Genomic DNA, 20,765 nt, shown 5'->3' on the forward strand with positions numbered 1-20,765 from the left:
TTCTCAAGGTCAAGGGAAAACATTCAAAACATCTCTTGTGAAAGTTATGTATTTAAAAGGCTGAAACCTGAAGAGTACAGGTGTACATGAAAAATCTCTCTCCGGATAAATGCTTGAGGAGACCCCATTCTCTGTGATGTGCTTACGTCACATTGCATGCCTGTATTGAAACGTCTCTTGAAACCTAGAAATAGATACAGCTACTATATACCCACAAAAATCAGAATTTCAAAATTAGAAAAAGAAAAACCTCTCTCCTGCTGGTCTACTTCATTCTGATCCTGGTTCTTTGAAAACCCTTTTTTCACTTCTGCTTTTTTTTTTTTTTTTGGCGACTAGATAGAACTTCAGGTAAAATAAATAAAAATGTATTGTGACATATACAATAGGTACAAAGGAGACTATGAAACATTTATGTGCCATTTAAAGAATAACACTTAAGAATAGAATATTGCCAGTATTTCAGAACCACTTTCCCCACCTGGTAAATTTCCATGTCCTCCTCCCTCCCCTTGCCAGAAGTGACAGCTCTCTTTAATTTTTTGTCCATTATTACCATTACCGGCTCTGCTTTTCAGTTTTTCACACTTGAGTGTATCCCTACAAAAGATCTCTGCTTTTTAGGGGTTCACAGGGTGCTTTCACATAATAAGGGAAGAAAACTGTCATTCTTCTAAGAGCAAATTGTTCTTTTTAGAGAAAAGAATAATTACTAAAACCTGCTGTGCTTTCCAAATACTTAACCAACACATCACACATCAATACATGTGGAAGGGAAGAGGCTTTAGGGAAAATCCTCAGCACTCACACTCCACTTCTAGGGCTCTGTCTTTGTGTTCCATTTCCGTATGGATTAAAAGCCAACTTCCGTTGTTCGGAATTTTACATGAACAACTAATGTCCCCAAGGAAGTGGTGACTGATGTGGGATTTCCAACTTGTGGCAATTCTGCAGGCAGAGACCCTGTTAGGCAAAACTGCCAACTATGTGAAGTATGTTGACAGTGGCATTCACTAAATTCCTATGCTCTGAGCCTCTGTGCTCACCTGGACAGTCAGTACGTTCTCTCGTGTTCTATCATCTTGTGCATTCAAACCTTAAAACCAATCCTTCACACTGATGAAGGAAGGAGGGAGGGAGGAGGACATGATCATGGAGATTTACCAGGTGAGGAAGGTGGCTCTGAAATGCTGGCAATATTCTAGTTCTTAAGTGTTATTCCTTAAATGTCACATAAACGTTTTGTAGTCTCCTTTGTATGTATTGTTTACACTGAAGATAGGGGTTTTTAAACATTTCCCACCCAAATGGTCCAGTGGTAAAGGATAAGGGTATTTTGAGGGGTTTCTGTACATGACAAGGCCATGAAAAGTATAGATTTATTTTTGTTGTGGAGTATATCACATATACACAGAAGAATCTAAAATACAACCGCACTCTAAGGAATAGTGATAGGCCGGGCACGGTGACTCACTCCTGTAATACCAACACTTTGGGAGGCCGAGGCGGGCGGATCACGAGGTCGGGAAATCGAGACCATCCTGGCTAACACGGTGAAACCCCGTCTCTACTAAAAATACAAAAAATTAGCCGGGCGAGGTGGCGGGCGCCTATAGTCCCAGCTACTCGGGAGGCTGAGGCAGGAGAATGGCGGGAACCCGGGAGGCGGAGCTTGCAGGGAGCCGAGATCGCGCCACTGCACTCCAGCCTGGGCGATAGAGTGAGACTCCGTGTCAAAAAAAAAAAAAAAAAAAAAAAGAACAGTGACAGAATGAACACCCACATACCCACCACCGAGCTTTAGAAATGGAATATATGCCACACCTTAAATCTTCCTGGGTAAACCTCAAAGGCTGCTTCTCCCGCCCCTCATCAGAGGTAACCACTGTCCCTAATTTTACGTTCATCATTCCCTGCTTTTCTTTACGGTTTTAACACATGTGTATATAACCTGAAACAAAATATAGTTTAGGTTTTTCTTTGGTGGAACTTTATATGAATTGAAATTTTTTATTTATATTTTCCTGGGACTTGCTCCTCCTGCTTAAAATCATGTCTTGGGAAGTCGTCCTGTTGATGCCTGTGCCTGTAGCTCACTAAATTTTCACTGTTGCACAATAATCCTTCCTATGAATGTATTTACTCTCCTTTTTTGTCTCTGAGACAGGGTCTCACTTGTCACTGGGCTGGAGTGCTGTGGTGCTGCTATCACGGCTCACTGCAGCCTTGACTTCCTGGGCTCAAGCCATCCTCCCACCTCAGCCTCCCCAGTAGCTGGGATTACAGGTGCATGTTACCATGCCTGGCTACTTTTTGTATTTTTTGTAGATACGGGTTTTTTGCCTTTTTGACCAGGCTGATCTGGAACTCTTGGCCTCAAATGAGCTGCAGGCCTCGGCCTCCCAAAGTGCTAGAATTACAGGCATGAGCCACTGCACCCGGCCGGTTGTAGTACATAATATTTAAACTCCCACCACATGTAGATGAGAAATCTCATTGCTCAACATCCTCTTAATATGTGCTACTGTCTGGTTTTACTCCCAGTCTGGTGAGTGTGAATTGCAATATCATAAAACTTCACTGTGATTTGTATTTGTGCTTCTCTGATTAATGATGAAGCTGAGTTTCTTTCCATGTGTTTATGGGCCATATATGTTTCCTTTTCTTTGGAATTCCTTTTTTGGGTCTTTTGTCCATTTTTCTATTGGGTCATTTCTCTTTTTCTTAATAATTGCTTGGAGCTCTTTAAATAACCAAATTAGGAATAGTGATAGATAAAAATATTAACTAAATTTTATTTACTTTTATATATGTGATTTGTTTATATTTGCTGCTCCATAGTTAATCATTTCACCCTTTTGACAAAGAAGACTTTTTAGTTTTAAAGTCATTGAATTGTTCAATTTTCTTCTACAGAGTTGTGCATTTTAAATTTTGTTTATAGATATATCTTACATTCTTTTTTGGGGATTATATGGTTTTGACTTTTACATTTATGCCTTAATCCTCTCTGAATTTGGTGTTTGTGTATTGTGCATTTGTTGAATAGTTTATCTTTTTCTCATTGATCTCCAATACTACCCTCTCCATAAATCAAATTTTCATATATCTGTGAATTTGTCTCTAAATGTCCCATTCTGTTGCTTTGGCCTATTTCTTTATTAATCTGCAACATCACATTGTTAATAAGTTAATAACTATAGTTTTACAATGTTTCAATATGTAATGGGACAAATTCCTTGTTTTTCTTCCTTAGGAGCATTTTGGCCATCCGTTACCCTTTACCCTTTATAGAAATTTCAAAATCAAGGCCGGGCGCGGTGGCTCAAGCCTGTAATCCCAGCACTTTGGGAGGCCGAGACGGGCGGATCACGAGGTCAGGAGTTCGAGACCATCCTGGCTAACACGGTGAAACCCCGTCTCTACTAAAAAATACAAAAAGCTAGCCGGGCGAGGTGGCTGGCGCCTGTAGTCCCAGCTACTTGGGAGGCTGAGGCAGGAGAATGGCGTAAACCCGGGAGGCGGAGCTTGCAGTGAGCTGAGATCCGGCCACTGCACTCCAGCCCGGGCGACAGAGCGAGACTCCGTCTCAAAAAAAAAAAAAAAAGAAAAGAAAAAAAAAGAAATTTCAAAATCAACTTGCCATGTTCCATGAAAAAACCTGTTGGAGTTGTTATCATAATTACACTTGCATTTATGTCCATTAGAAAAGAATGGATAACTTTATGATATGAATCATTTTATCCAAGAACATGGTATATTTTTCCATAACTGTGTAATTTACTGAACTTCAAAAAGCTCTCTCCTTCTCTATAGGTGTCTTACATGCCTTTTCTTAGATTTATTCCTATGTGTTTATGTATTTTATATAATTTATTACTTTTGTAAAAGATATTTTAAATTACATTTTCTATCTGATTTTTTGAAATATATAAAATTGCTTTTGTTTATTCATTAATTTGTCCATTTTCTTAATTTAAATAATTTATTTGCTGATATTTATCTATTTAAACAATGTCACCTGTTAATAATGAGAGGTTGAGCTGGGTGTGATGGCTCATGCTTGTAATCCCAGCACTCTGGGAGGCTGAGATGGAAGGATTGCTTGAGTCCAGGAGTTCGAGACCATCCTGGGTAATATATGGAGATCCCTGTCCTTACAAAAATAAAGAAACAGTAGCCAGGCATGGTGGCATACGCCTGTGGTCCCAGCTACTTGGGAGGCTGAGGTGGGAGAATCACTTGAACTCAGGAGCAAGGCTGCAGTAAGCTATGATGGCACCACTCCACTCCAGCCTGGGCCACAGAGTGAGATCTTATCTCAAGTAATAATAATAATAATAATAATAATAATAATAATAATAAGAAGAAGAAGAAGAAGAAGAGGAAGAAGTTGATTTCTTTCCTTGTAATTCTTAGAACTTCTCTTTTCCTTGTTTTGTCTTGATAGTTGAGACTTCAACTGTAGTGTGAAAAAGAAGTTGTAAGACTGGTCATCCTTGTCCTGTTCATGATCTTAAAAAGAATACTTGAAACTTTTACTATTATATATCATATTTGCCCTAGAGTTTTGTAGGTCTTCTTTATGATGTTAAAGATATTTCCTTCCTAAGTCTTTTTACTCATTCTCTTTCTACTTTTATGAAAGTACTATCATGAATGTTTATTGATTTTACTGAACATCTTTTTTGCAACTATGGATGTAATTATATGGTTTAATCTCTTTTAACTTGTTAAAGTAGTGAATTACAATAATCCTGATCTGTAGTTTTCCTATTTTGTTCTGTCCTTGGCTAGCATTTATATCAAGGTTATGCAACTCTCATAAAATATGCTGGGAAGTGTTTCTTTTTTTCTGTTCTAGAATTTATGTAAGAAATGTTTGGGAGCATGAGTAAACTCTTCTGGCATGGTATTTCCTGTGTGACAAGATTTTAAACTACAGATTGAATTAGATTTTACTATACAAGGGATTTCTAGTTCCTCTTAAGTTATTTTTATGTAATATTTTCTACAAATACATATATTTCATCTGTTCACAACTTGTTGGCCTGAGGTTGTTCACAATATTCTTTTTGTTTCCTTTTTAATGTCTATGGAAAGAATAAGAATCTTCTCTTTTATGCCTAATGCTATTTTTTTTCATATTCTTTCCTTTTTGGGGGGTAAATATCACCAAACATTTATCTTTTTAAGGAACAATTTTTAACTTTTTGAAATTTTACTTTCTGTTTCATTTGTTTTTGTACTTATTTCTATTATCTTTTTTTCTTCCTTTCTTTAGGTTTATTGTGCTCTTCTTTGTCAAATTTTTTTAGGTTGGGTATTTAGTTCACTCAATTTTAAGACTTTCCTCTTTTCTAATGTAAGAATTATAAACAATATTTTTTTCTCTGAAAACTGTCTTTGTTGCTTCCTATAATTTTTAAATACAGCTTTTTGTTTGTTTGTTTGTTTCTTTGTTTTTAAGTGAGAAAGATGGGGTCTTGCTGTGTTGCTCAAGCTGAACATGAACCTCTGGGCTCAAGCGATCCTCCTGTCACAGCCACCTGAGTAGCTGGGACTACAGACATGCACCACCATGCCAAGCCTAAATATAGCATTTTTCTTAACTCTAACTGCATAAACATTGAATAAATAAAGCAGTTTGCCCAGGTATTTATTTGCATAATCTGATAATGTGTTGAGAGCATTAGGGCATAGAATACAGTTTTTATATAATTTCTAATGTACTTAAAAAAAAACTTAGATATACCTCAAATAAATAACTCCATACTTTCCTTTCCCTCTCAAGTATACATGCCTTAACAGGGTAAAAAAATAAAATTAGCACGTTTAAAAATCAGAAAACATTCTTACGCAGGGCCCATGACCTTTTGTATTTATGCTACCTAAAACATAGAGAAGACTAAACGTTATATGTATAGCTAGAAAAACCAAGACTGAACGTGCTTTTAGTTCATCCTCTTTCCAATTAGACACTTCCTCCCCCGCAGGTGGATCCTTTTAGGGGCCCTAGTTTTGGAGCCCAAGAGCTTGGTTTGTTGTAGACTCAACCTCTTAATCAAATGTATCTTTCGCAAGTCATTTAAGGACTTTACAAACTTCAGTTTCCTTATTTTGTTCATTAAAAATCATAATATCAAATTCCTAGAATTTTTCTAAGGATTTAATAAATGTGAAAAAATTATTAAAAATAATACTTCATATTTACAAAGTAAATAATTATTAATTATTGTTCTCCCTATGGTGGTATTTCTCCTCAAATTTTCATATCTTTTTTTTTTTCTCATTTGTTTTTCTACTTTCCTACTTCCCCTAGGAAGCTTTTACTTTCCCTCTCTAAATGATACAGGAAAGAGGTCCTGATCCAGACCACAAGAGAAGGTTCTTGGATCTTGCACAAGAAAGAATTTGAGGTGAGTCCATAGAGCAAAGTGAAAGCAAGTTTATTTAAAAAGTAAAGGAATAAAAGAATGGCTTACATAAGCAGAGCAGCTCTGAGAGCTACTGGTTGTCCATTTTTATGGTTATATCTTGATGATATGCTAAGCAAGGGGTGGATTAATCATGCCTTCTCTTTTTAGACCATATAGGGTAACTTCCTGACATACCATGGCATTTGCAAACTATCATGGTGCTGGTGGGAGCAGCAGTGAGGACAACCAGAAGTCACTCTTGTCTTGATTGTGTGGGTTTTGGCAGGCTTTTTTACTGCAACCTGTTTCGTCAGCAGTGTCTTTATGACCTGTATTTTGTGCAAGCTCCTATCTCATCCTATGACTTAGAATGCCTAACTCACCGAGAATGCAGCCCAGCAAGTCTCAGCCATATTTTACCCAGCTCGTATACAAGATGGAGTTGCTCTGGTCCAAACACCCCTGAGCCTTCTGATTTAGAGGCCATGTGTCAGAGATTCAATCCTCATAGATGGGAAATCCCCTATAGATCAATTATACATTTAAAGCACCTCTTTTTGCCGAGGAAAAACAAAGGTGCAGGGAATGATTATCCCAATGTCTGTAATTGGGGGTGGCAAAATGTCCTAGGAGTTAATGGTAGAGTCAAGACCAAAACAGAGGTTTCAGGACTCTTCTTACCTGATGAGTGGCACTTTTAATTTTTATTTACTTAAGTGTTTTGGCCAGTAATTAGCAACCCTTTTTGAGGTAGTTATGCCCATAAGACATCCAACAATGGTCCTCTCTGAGTCTACTAGAAAAAAATAACAGTTTTATTAAAAGGCTTGATAATAGCTGTGTGATGCTAGTCCACAGAGTACCTATCAAGTGATGAACCTCAAGATGCCTAAGAATTTAGAAATAAAATAAAATTCAGGCAGTAAAATTCAACCCTACGTTGCAAAACCAGACCTTCAAAAGCCAGTATGCGACACAGAATGTGGCAACTGGATAAAAAGTATTTCATTGTTGTCATTTATTTTGTCTCCCTTGAAGAAACAGTCTCTAATGGCAAGTCACTTGACTTATAAAGTAACAGACTTCATTAAATCGATATTGATTGATTGGACATCAGCAGTCACTCACTGAGGTTCATTCAGTCCATCTATCTGAAAACACGGGATATCATGCTTGCCCCTAAGGTGCCATGACTTTGGTACACAACACCTAACTGTCTCCAGAAAGTTCACAGATGCCTGGCTAGCAGCCATCACTCCTAGTGGAAAGGATGCCCAGTACCCAGCTGATTCCATCACGACAGCGTCCTTAACAATAGCTATGGACTATTGCTTGTTTAACCTAGCTTCAGGGACCAACATCATTCACGGAGAGGGAGCAAGCAGGGGTCTGGTCAGTCACGTCCAGCCTGGCGCCTACAAAGAGATTAGGCAAGACCGTGGAGTAACGTGAGCAGTTTGGGCGTCCATTATCCGGCTCCAGTATCCCCGAGTCCAGAGGCAACAGGAGTCTCTAGACATTATGCACTGTAGAGAAATCAAAGAATTCGAGAGCAAGGCCCTGGAATGCCTGGCTGCCTCCCAACTCTCTTACGAAGAAATACATTCCATTGTTGTCTCACTCTCCTTTCTGTACTCTCGGAATCAGCAGTTACTGTACTGCAGCACCTTTCCCTCTCCAAGGAGACTCTCAGCCACAGCAGGAGGCACAGGGATCTTAAAACATAAACTCACAGTGCTCCCCACATTGATCTCCCACATGAACGCATCTCTCTTGTCAGGGACTGTGGGCTTCGTGACTTTCTCCATGTACTGGACTGTTGCGTGGTCACTGTTGCCAGGGACTCTTTGAACTAATCCCAAGCCTATGTCAGAAAAGCCTGTGATCGATTCCCAGTGCCATCCTGAACCACGAGATTGGAATATCGCACCTTTCAACTGCCTGGGCTGATAAACAATACAGCATGTACTCAGCTTCATAAACACTCTGCCTTGTTACAAAGGGCACTGCAAACTCGCTGTGATAGGACTTGACCTTAAAAGCTATAGACAATCTAGCGGAGCACAGACGGTTTCATAAAGTACAATCACTTCCTGGAATTCTTGGGCCAGTGCAGTCGGAGCCGTGCAAATCCTGTTTTCCTTGCATTGTTTCCTGCATGTGAATATCATCAGTCTAGCACGTCTGTAACCATGGCACTTGTAAATAGCCGAGGGGCGACTTCTGATAAAGGCATACAGTTTTAAGAAGTTTTTTTTTTTTTTTTTTTTTTTTTAAAGACAAGCCCAAGTCAAGCTCTACAAACGCCATATAGCAACAACCAAGTTGACAAATGGCAGTTTCTAAAGCACATATATCCAGATCCAGATCCAGATTTGTTTTTAAATCACCAAAGGAAGCAGAATTCATGCCCATTGTATTGTTTTTCACTTGTTGTAATGTAAATTTCCACACCAAATCCATAGAGATGGACACTGACTACAATTGCTAGCAATTCTTTCCACAGTATGTTTCCTTTTCTGCTGAATGGGGTTGGGAAATTTTAAGTGCTCCGTCCTTCAGTTTCTCCAGTTGGCAAGAGGAAGAGGAAACACCAGTTATTTCTTGGAATGCTCGGTTTAAAACTTACTCTTCAAAAGTTTGACACCACTCTTCCTACTCCAACTTCGTCTGGGGCTCCACAGGCTCTTATTTAAGCTTTTAGATGATACAGTGAATGAAACATGTAGTCCCAGCTACTCAGGAGGCTGAGGTGAGAGGATCACCTGAGCCTGGGAAGCAGAGGCTGCTGTGAGCTCTGATTGCACCACTGCACTCCAGCCTGGGCAACAGAGCGAGACCCCACCTAAAAACCAACAACAAAACAAACAAACAAAACAGGGAGACACACACAAATAGACTGCTTTAAGTTTCTGGAAAATCCAAAGATTTTTACTAGATTTACTGCAAATGCCTCAGTATACGAAGTTTCAATTGGCTGAATCAATCCTGATTCTTCCGCCTTGTATATTATTGAAATGTTGGTTGACCTGAAAATGTAAGTTAATATTCTTAGCAGATGTAAAATGTGGTGGATATTGGGCTAACTGTTGACAAAAGTGTTTTAGGCTGAGAAGGATATCCTTGGGAGAGAAAGAAAAGAAGAAACTACTCATACAATAGTATGACACTATTGCTTATGTTTTCATAGAGACTTATGTTTAACTTTTTAAGATTCAGAAGTCTTGTCTGAAACTTTAAATTATTTCTTTTCTCTCTCTCTCTCTCTTTTTAGAGATGAGGTCTCTTTCTAGCTTGGGCTGGAGTGTAGTGCTGCAATCATGGCTCACTTCAGCCTCAATCTTCCAGGCTCAAGTGATCTTCCCGCCTTGACTCCTAAAGTGCTGAGATTATAGGCGTTAGCCACAGTGCCTCGCATATTTCTATTTCTGAATTTAATATCAAAATCAGTAACATCTGACCAGTATCCTCACTTGAGTATCAAGGACAAGCTTGACACCTTTGGGAAAAATTATGTCTTCTATTATGCCAACACATGGTAAACACTAAAAGTTTTAGGATAGTAATTAACAAAATATACCTCAGTTAATCCTTTCTCTTAAAATAATTAGCAAAAGTATTTTTGATGAGTTGTTTTCTCATGACATATCTTAGAATGATGATCTGCTTTCAAATCTTCACTTTCCATGAAACTACTTCGTGTTTCAGGTGTGATCTAACTTTTTTTTTTTTTTTTTTTTTTACAAGGACATAGGTACAAAATTTATTAGTGTATCAATGTTTATAGTGACATAGAAAAAGCCTCATATTTAATAGTCATCATTCACAGAGAAATAATTTTATACATTTTGGGTCATCCCTATTATTAAAATTTTTTCTCTTATTTGAAAATCCAGTAAATGTATGTGTATTTATATGGAAGGATGGTCATGTAATATTTTTTTTTTATTTTTTTATTTTTTTATTATACTTTAAGTTCTAGGGTACATGTGCATAACGTGCAGGTTACATATGTATACATGTGCCATGTTGGTGTGCTGCACCCATCAACTCGTCAGCACCCATCAATTCATCATTTATATCAGGTATAACTCCCCAATGCAATCCCTCCCCCCTCCCCCCTCCCCATGATAGGCCCCAGTGTGTGATGTTCCCCTTCCCGAGTCCAAGTGAGCTCATTGTTCAGTTCCCACCTATGAGTGAGAACATGCGGTGTTTGGTTTTCTCTTCTTGTGATAGTTTGCTAAGAATGATGGTTTCCAGCTGCATCCATGTCCCTAACTTTTTTTTTTTTTTTGACAGAGTCTTGCTCTGTCACCAGGCTGGAGTGCAGTGGGGCAATCTCGGCTCACTGCAACCTCTGCCTCCCGCATTCAAGCGATTCTCCTGCCTCAGTGTCCTGAGTAGCTGGGACTAGAGGTGCCCGCCACCATGCGCTGATCATTTCTGTCTTTTTAGTAGAGACCATGTTCACCATGTTGGCCAGACTGGTCTCGATCTCTTGACCTCATGATCTGCTGGCCTCGGCCTCCCAAAGTGCTGGGATTATAGGCGTGAGCCACTGTGCCTGGCCCATCGAACTTTTTAATATAGATTGTATGATGTTTTCATTAAAAAAACTGGGCTCAGAAAGGCTGTATAAAGCCACACAGTCAGCAAGCAGCAGAGTCTGCATTTTAATCCAGACATTCATGGCTTCAAAGCAATGTTATTTAACTCTAACAATGCAATTGAACTAACAACTGACATCAGACACAAATATTCTGAAGAACCTGGAGAAATAGAAAAGAATTGGATAGAACTCATGGGCAGAAGCTGTCCATCAGGGAGAGGAAATAAATGGCATTGTTCAGCCATGAAGCCATATAACTTCAACCTGACTTTTCTTCTCTATTGTCCTATGTCATTGTCTAGCTTGTAATGTGGTCACAATCATGTCACATGGCTGACTTCCTGCATATTTGGTTTCCTCATGGGAGTTTAGTAATTCCTGATTGATTTAGAGCAATAAAATAAACTAAAATAAATTCTATTTTTTTCAACTTCTATGCCATAGAAGTGAAAATGTATTTTCACATTGATGTGTTTAACCACTTCCCCTGCACGAACTAGTGATATGATGCCAATTCTCGAAGGATCTGGCTTCTCTTTACATTTATGTAAGTTATCTGAGCTCAAGGGTAAGGTAATATACACTTTCCCTGGCAGCCAGCTGGCTCAGAGACATTCTCTGTTGGTTAAAACCACTTCTCTCGTTCCCATTACCACTTTGCCTGCAACCTAATAATGCCACACCAAATTTGGCCTTCTGATAAGCATGAGTAACTTCCTCCATAGCCAGAGGGAGGCACATAGCATGACTTTGGAGCCAGACTTGGCTTTATATATTATATTTACTTTAGGGGGCAATTCGTTTATGGGTACAGGCAGGGACATAAATACCTCCTTTTCATGAGGGTCCCAGAGGGACAGCAGGCATACAATGTCGCTTCATACCACACAAACAATTCAACATAGAAGACTCCTCCTAGCATAATAAACAACCCACAGTCACCGTGTTCTTGACATTGACAATGCTTTTTAAAGTTAGATCAAAAAGGTGCTTGGGCTTTTTAAAAATGTTTTTAAACTTGGTGTCTGTCTGGACAGTGCAAAAAGTCCTGTCCATCTGTTGGATGCAGTAGACCTGGAAGTCGGATGATTTCAAAAATTCTGCTTGCAGCATTTTGAAGGCATTTTTCCATAGGAGCTACATGGTAAAAAGACATTATTTTGGGTTTTCGTTCTGTCCATAATGTTTAATCAATTATAGTTTATATTACTTTTCTTTTGATAATTAGACTAAGCCTGGTAGAATAGAGAGCAATCCAATAAAGAAGTGAAATTCAAGCCTACATTTCTCAGAGGATCACTGAATACATCTAAGATTTACAATTTTAATTATTAACTATGATTAACTATTAACTTGTAATTAATTATATAAAGTATTTTGATATTTTGATAGGTTTCTTAGGAGTTTTATTTTTCTTTTTTAAGGGAGGCAGTAACTAACTTCTCTTTTAAAAGAAAATCAGCTTAAACATCAATTGGAAGTTAAGGCCAATATTAGAGAAACATCAAACTACTTCCAAAAATCAACCAGTCTGTCTCACTCTTTGTGTCTGTTCTGAGTTTTGAAAGTTTGGAAAACCAATAATAGAAATTTTTCTCCAAAATAAATTAAATATCATTTACCCAGGAACAGGAACAAAAAGTTTATCAGTCCTAAGAATGTAGTCATCAACATATGTCTCTCCGTATAAATGTGTGCCTTTCTGTTTAGAAGAGACTAAATATTCTTCAGACAGTATATACTTATACTCATTAACAATTTATTTACCAAGAGTATGCACTGTTGCTTACTAGAGTAATACTGAGTAAGGAAAACGAATTCAGACCTGTATCCAACCAACATGGATTAATGTCTAACCAGTCATATCCATGTTAGAGATTGTCTGGTTAGAGTTAGAGCAGGGACCCACATATGACTGGGACATAAACTGAGATAGATAAATCCCCAAAGACAGACATGGATAAATTGCTAAGGGAAACCCTATTTGAATTTCAGTAGACTCGAATGTTAACTCATGCCATCACAAGCAGAACAAAATATTGTATGCTCAGGTACCAGAGTGTTCATCAGCGGCTCTGTTGATCCATGTGTTGTATGGGATCTCCAAGATGCTCACTTTAGTAACCTACCTGCTCATGGAAACAACCAAACTTCAGTTTGGTATGGCTTAACTCTTTATTCATGATTGGCATTTGGAGCTTTTTTCTTTTTTTTTGAGACGGAGTCTTGCTCTGTGGCTCAAGCTGAAGTGCAGTGGCACGATCTCTGCTCACTGCAACCTCCACCTTCCTGGTTCAGGCAATTCTCCTGCCTCGGCCTCCTCAGTAGCTGGGATTACAGGAGTACACCAGCATGCCCAGCTAATTTTTGTACTTTTAGTAGGGATGGGGGTTTCACCGTGTTGGCCAGGCTGGTCTCCAACTCCTGACCTCAAATGATCCACCCGCCTCGGCCCCCCAAAGTGCTGGCATTGCAGGTGTGAGCCACTGTGCCTGGCCTCATTTGGAGCTTCTAGCAGACTTCTGAGAAATGATTTATCTCAGTTGAAGGAAGATGGATTGCATGTCACAGGCAACGTGTGTTTGGACAAGCTGTGTGAGAGTTTTCATGGCTAGCAAATACATTGTCCCACAAAAGGTCATAGTAAAATATATCTCACTCTAACACTCAGAAATATATTGATGTCATAGTTTTTAAATAACAATTTATATAGCTGTGGTCTTGACCCACAACAGTCAGTTCTATCCAAAACTTGCGAGACTTGTTTCTAACTGTCTCTATAAACAGTGAGAGCATCATCCAGTGTCCTGAGGTAGTTGATTTAAGCTCAGAGGCAGGCCTTGCCCTCTTGAAAGAAGCTAAGGGATATTTATTCCTTATATATTCCTAATACAGGCTGGGAAGAAGAATTATCAGGTTACTCCACAACGTTGACCAGCTCAAATCACACAAAAACAGAAACTTTCCACTATTTCCAAGCTGTGGTGCTTTCTAACAGACTTTTCTGCCTAACATTAATTCTTTCCAAGAGGTTGGAAAGATTCTTTTCAAATTTGTCTTTAAAGCAAAGGTGGAGCACCCTTTGAAAATTGTACGTTGTTTATGGTGTCCTTGTTGTACTGTGAAATAGTCAGAGGTAGTAAGAGTTTCGGTTATGGTTGGGGAAGAGTCTATCTCCTCAGCATCCCCCATCCCCCACACCCATCTGCCCTTCTTAGGGATTTTACTCCATCAGTGGTGGGAAGGATCATCTTCAAAGTCAGTGAGAAAAATGACACTCACTAGAGATGTTAGAATTTGGAAAGAGTGGCCAGGCCCTGTGGCTCATGCCTATAATCCAAGCACGTTGGGAGGCCGAGGTGAGTGGATCGCTTGAGGCCAGGAGTTTAAGACTAGCGTGGGCAACATAAAGAGACCCCCACATTAACAAAAAAATTTAAAAAGTTAGCTGAGCATGGTGGCGCCTGTGATCCCGGCTACTCAGGAGGCTGAGGTGGGAAGATCGCTTGAGCCTGAGAGGTTGAGACTGCAGTGAGCAGTGATTGCACAACTGCACTCCAGCCTGGGTGACACAGCAAGACCCTGTCTCAAAAAGAAAAAAAAAATTGAAAAGAGTTACTGGTGGGACCCCAAAACCCAATCTGTCAATGGGACCACTTTCAGAGTTTCAGGATTTACTGCTCCCAGAATAGGGTTGCAGTTGAATGATATGATATGTGGTAATTTATCAATAATATGATTAGTGCCATTTCAACCAAGGTCCAAAAAATTCCATGGCAATTTATATGAAACAGATATTCCCTGAGATAATTCCTGCCAATAAACACAAATGGGGCTCCAAAAAGCACCCATAAACAGAATAGGAATTAAATAACTAAAACTGGGGACAGTGGAAAGATTATGAATATTCCGATGTACCATCTTTTTCTTCTGAAAGGCTTTGCATATTATTCATTTTTTTCTTTAAGAACAATAAATAATATTGATGACTTGTCTCTGACTCTTTTGATCATTTCAAGTAAAAGCAGTCAAAAGAATTCTAGTAATGGCAGGGTGACCAACCAAGTCTATTCTATATAGTGTCATTGAAATCATTGCTATTTGCAAGCTGACAAATTGTACCCAGATTCCCTGGGTTTTGTTTTTCTTTGAATCACATTTGGAACAAGAATAAACAAATCTCATTGCAAAGTGATGAATTGGATTTAGTCCTGGCTGATTCAGCTCTGGGCGATGGCTCTGAAATTCTTGTCTATGAGTCTGAACCTGTTCAGTCATTGAAAATCAGCAGTGCTAGGGTGCGCTATGCTGGTGTAGTGCAAACCCAAAGCCATTAAAGGACCTAACACAATACAATATTATGCTCTGGGTTGCCCAGGGGATGAGCAAACCTCAAAATGCCTAGACATGCACCTAAAAATAGGAGGGGTCTTGACATTCTTTAACAATGCCAATTCTCCTATTGTTGAGAAATGCAAGTTGGTGAATATTTCTGGGTGGGTTTTCTCAAGCTGACAAGTGATTTTCTGGCTCTTTGTTAGAGAGAGAAAAAGGAGAAAGAGAGAGAGAGTGAGAGAGAGAGAGAGAGAATTGCCCTAAGGATAAAGTATGGGGCTCAAGATCTAAAGTATAGTTAAGATAATTAATATAAATTTTCTCGACCTCATTTATTTATTTGTAATAATGTTGTCATCTTCGTTCAATGGAATTCTTAGAAGTTTGTGGTATATGGCTTAAGTTACACTTGAATGACCTGACCTATACCTTCAAAATCTTGCACATGCACATTTTGGAAATTTTAATGAGTCAAATATCAAGGATTTTTTTTTAGCAGCCAGTCTTTAACACGAAACACATAAAACACAAAATTTACTTCCAAAATGTCAATTTCATACTCTTCTTCAACTTAGGATTAAATCACTCATAGGAAGCAAGTAAACTCAGAGAATGATTCACTTTACAAGGGTTCTGCAAGAGGAAGCCTAAGAGATGTTTGCCTTGAAAAAATAATACATCTCAGTTGTTTATCAACCTAAAATTCTGGGCACATTTTACACTGAAATAGAGAGAAGTAGGATTTCATTTTTTTCTCTAATCAATTTCTTTCACAGAAACAATAAAAATCAGCCCCGATTATGCAAGAAGCCTCAACAGTCGATGTCATTCATGCCTCTTTTCACTATGAAATAGATAATATTTTGTTACCTTAAGGAGATTACAGTGCTATCTGCTTCTTCTCCTGTTCCTCTTTCTCCTCCTTTTTCCTTTTTCTGGGGATGGGGTGTGAGACTTGGGAGAAGGTTAACTGAATGGCATATGATGAGGAACAATTTTAAGACACTTCAAGCCCTTGTGTCTCAGGCAAATAAACAGCCCTATTTTTGTCTAAAGATTGTGGGTTAGGGTCTGCAACCTGCCCTTGGGCAAGGAGTGAAGGGAAAGGAGAACGACAGTTTCAGAGAACTCAACTCACCTAGGAAGGGCAAAATGTTCTTTGAATTCCTTCAAATCACTGAAGCTGCCTGTCAGATTGCATCTGAGTGTTCTAGCGTATCCCTGAGAGCCGCAAGCCATCCTTCGATGCGAGGGTCCTGCGTCATTCTGAGCAGCGGTGCCTGGAATGCAGGCCTGCTGACTTTGAGGAGTGGAGGAGTGTCAGTAGGCTCCTTTCCCCAGAAGCCACACATGCCCTGGGGCAGACAGCCTCTGAAAGCTAAGACTGGGAGCTGCTGGGCATGGAGGAAGAATAAGATAGAAAGGAAGGAGGGAGGGAAAAGAGAAAGGAGGAACATAGGGTAATAAGCAGAAGGAGATTAAGGAATAACAGAACATTTTGTTGTCAGTAATGAAACCTATTTCCATGCCAGCCTCCTAAGATTTGTTTACCCAGGTATTACTGCATACCTGTAGCTATACACATACACAGACGCATAGCCATACCTGTACATATACACATAACTGTAGCTATACACATACACACAGACACACACACACCCATACACAGACATATACATATACTTGTAATCATGCACATACGCAGACATATAGCCGTAAACATGCCAATAAACATGCACACAGCCATACACATACATACATGCATGTCCATACCCATACATATACACAAACAGATACCCATCCATGTACACATACATAGATGCATAGCCATAGACGTACACACATACACACTCATACCCATACATATACACATACAAATACACATCCCCATACCTGTACACATGCATAGCTCTGTACATATATGCATATTAACCAGAATCATGATATTGTTCTTCTTATCAAAATAGATGAATATCATTACTTTCAGATAATTATACATATATCATTACTTTCAGATCCTCATGCATCATAACTGGAAACTAATAACTCTGTAAACTATAAACTGTGTAACCAGACACGTTTTTCTGAGCACGCATGCCTTCCATTCTCATTTAGTAGTAAAAGCAGATCAGGGCTAAGTCCTTGTTAGCAAATCATGCTGATTTCTTTTTATTTGTGTGTTGCACGTACTGATTGGAAAGGTATTAAGCCTGCGGGATATTTAGTAGAATATTCTTCAAAATTCTTGAAATTGCTAATTCAGTTAGAGAATTCCACAGGCATGAGTTCTTACATGAACACTGCAGTACAAAGATTAATGACCTAAGCATTTCAGTTTTAGCTTCAAGTCTAAATGTGGAAAGGGGCTCACTCATAATTAATAAAGTGATGTTGACTTATATAGGCTGGTAGGCTTTTTGCCATAAAGAGAATAACCACATCAGCTTTGAAAACAAAATTTCGGTCTTGTCTATTCCAGTTAACTTGGTATATAAGAGTTCCATCAATCTCTATTTACTGTGTTAGACATTACAACTGAGGCATTTAAAAATATTTATTTACTCATTCATTTTTAAATAACAATAAGCAATTCTATTATACGTTAACCTAAGTAACATATTTTTATAAAAAGCTATATTTTCCAAAACAAGAAACAAATTTAGTGAGAAGGGTGGCATCACTTTATATTTTTGCAAGTCTCTTTAATGTCTGGCTTAACAGAAGACAGCTGGGTTCTCAAATCTGTTTCTGCATTCAATCTGCTGTGTTATGTTGATTTTGTTGAAATGTCTGAAAAAATCCAGTCTCACAGAGATAAGTAGTTGAAAAAGTGAAAAGTTTGTAGCCTACCTGAAAGAGTACTGCTGCTGTAGACAGTAGCCTACCAGAATCTCACACCAGTTTCTAGCAAGATTTACATTTTCAATAGATTATTCTAACAGGTCAATGAATTAGAATGAGTGAGACCACTGTTCAGAGGCTATTCTGTATGGTGAGGTGATAGAACTGAAAGGGTTAAGTGATCCATTCTTGTTGAAGGTGACAGAAAGAAAAGAGAATAAGCTGACAGAGTGGAAGTGGAACATAGGTTTCTGTAGGGGATGACAAAGACTATGATGTTGCCATCAACCATGGGAAGGATTACCCTTTGGAAGCGTCAGTCTTTGTGAGATAGGAGGAAGGAATAAAGAATTCTATTTTGAATATGTTGAGCGTGAGTTACTGTGATGTATCCAGATAAAGGTGTTGGGGAGACATTTGATTCCATGAATCTGAGATACAGGGGAGATGTCCATGCTAAAGACTGGCAATTGCCAGTCATCAGGAAACAAAAGGAGGCTAAATATTTGAGAATGGAATAAGTACTCCAGAAAGAACAAGTAGAGTGAGGAGTGTAAACAAGAACAGAAACCAAGAAACACGAAAGTTAGGGTTGGATGGACAGAGAGAATCTCATGAAGTGACTGAGAATGAGAATAACCAAGAAACTGTCGTATAACTAAAACCATGAGAGTATAGAATTCATGAAGACTCTGGCTAATGGATCTAGAACAGCAGGAAAATCAAGCAGGATGATGACAGAGATATGGCTCTTGGTGTTCGTAGAACAATACCAGTAGAGTGGGTTGGAGAAGCACGTGGTATAAACTAGATTGTAGGGGACTGAAGCATGAATTGGAGGTGTAAGTAGGAATAGTAAAAATAAACTTCGCCTAGAAATGTGGCCAAAAATAGAATGAGAAGAACAATACTATAACCAAGCAGAGTCAAGAGAGTTTGATTTAGCACAAAGGAGACTTGAACATGTTTATGGGGTAAGGCAATGAAGGTAGTTGCGGGAAGAAATTGAAGACATGAGTTATTAATCATCACAAAATATTCTAGGGGATAAAGGGAGAAAAACTGTCAAGAGAGCAGGTATTATGTCTCTTTCATTCTCTCTCAAATATCACACTATATTGATCTTGCAGAGAGAACACAGACAAGTTGAAAAGATTAACAGATTCAGCGATAAGCAACAAGTCATTCCTGTGGTTATTAAAGGACATATTAATAATTTTTTGACATTTAGTAATATGGGATGAGAATCTGGAAATGAGTACTCCACTACAAGAAAGGACAGGCAAGACTGGTAAGCTGGGGTAGAAGGGGAAAAGATAAAAATTAGACAGCCTAGAAACTACTCCCTTACCCTGCTGGTTACAGGTTGGTGTCTGCTTCTCAGGAAGGAGAGATAGTGTACCAATGACACAGGCAGAGTAAACTGCATGTAGCTCTCATTACAGAGAGCAGCTGTGGTTTTCCTCAACAAGTCCCTTTGTTGTCATCAAAACAAACTGATTTAAATAATAAACTCTTAGGGAACCTTATCCAAATTGTGCTCCTTGGAACACGAGTGCCCTTTGAAAAATTCATAAGTCATTAAAAATTAAAGGGGGGTGGTCTGCAAGAATACATGGAGTTAAACAAAGTTAAGCAAATTTCTTAACAGAAGTACTTGACAGAATCATTACTATAATTACACACATTGAGAACTTTTCATATGAGTGATATAATAGGCACCATTTCCAAAACTCAGTCATTTAAACATTGTGTGCATAGAACATTTACTGATTTACTGATTTACGCTGTAACTGTCGCACCAAAGAGGGCAGTTTGGGAAACACTGCTCTAAGGTATTGTTAAACTCAATAATGCCTCCCTGATTATTACTGTCATGATTCTTGTGTCTTGTGAATAGTTAAATTAGTAGATACCCCACTTACATAACTCAATCTTAAGGCTTATTTCCAAATAAGTATACTACAAACCATATTCACAAGCCACAGTGACACCCAGTTTTGGTGTTATGTTATGACAGTCTGTTTTTTATTTTATAACAACTATCAGTTCTGAAAAAATGGTCCATGGACATTAGAGACTCTTAATAACAATGTTTTGGTTGAAAAAATGATAATAAGATGCTGTGGGGGCTCACAAAAGAGTAAAAAGCACGATCCCTGCTCTTAATGAGCTTAACAGTTGGCTTAGGTAGATAAGAGAATTGCATGAAAAATTAAATGATGTAAAAGCTACATTGTATTATAAAGTAAATAAGAATCATTGTAATTAATCGTGACGCATGATTAACTGAGATTAAAAGGTAATAGACAAGGTGGTACTTGTCACATCTAAGTGTATATATTTGTATGAATTAAATTGCTGCCCACACTCCAAAAATACGCACTTCCAAAAATGTGCTGCATCAACTTGGAGCCCCACCAGGACACTAGGCAGGGCTGATTCTATTGTTTCAGGTTGCAGACAAGAGTGTTGAGGCAAATCTGCTCCTTCCAAATTCAACCAACAGCTGAGAGCACAGCACCTTCCAACTCCCCTTGGAAGACCACAGTCTCCAT

General features: G+C 38.7%; 1 long non-coding RNA gene across 1 annotated transcript; it reads left to right on the forward strand.

The window, feature by feature from the left end:
- Positions 1-8,300: 8,300 nt before the first annotated feature.
- On the forward strand, positions 8,301-11,457 carry LOC111521779. The gene is made up of 2 exons (XR_002725061.1): positions 8,301-8,601; positions 10,724-11,457. It is a non-coding gene; the product is annotated as an uncharacterized LOC111521779 (long non-coding RNA).
- Positions 11,458-20,765: the final 9,308 nt, after the last annotated feature.

This window comes from Piliocolobus tephrosceles, chromosome 5 (genome assembly GCF_002776525.5).
Source record: "Piliocolobus tephrosceles isolate RC106 chromosome 5, ASM277652v3, whole genome shotgun sequence".
In the NCBI taxonomy this organism is placed as follows: Eukaryota; Metazoa; Chordata; class Mammalia; order Primates; family Cercopithecidae; genus Piliocolobus; species Piliocolobus tephrosceles.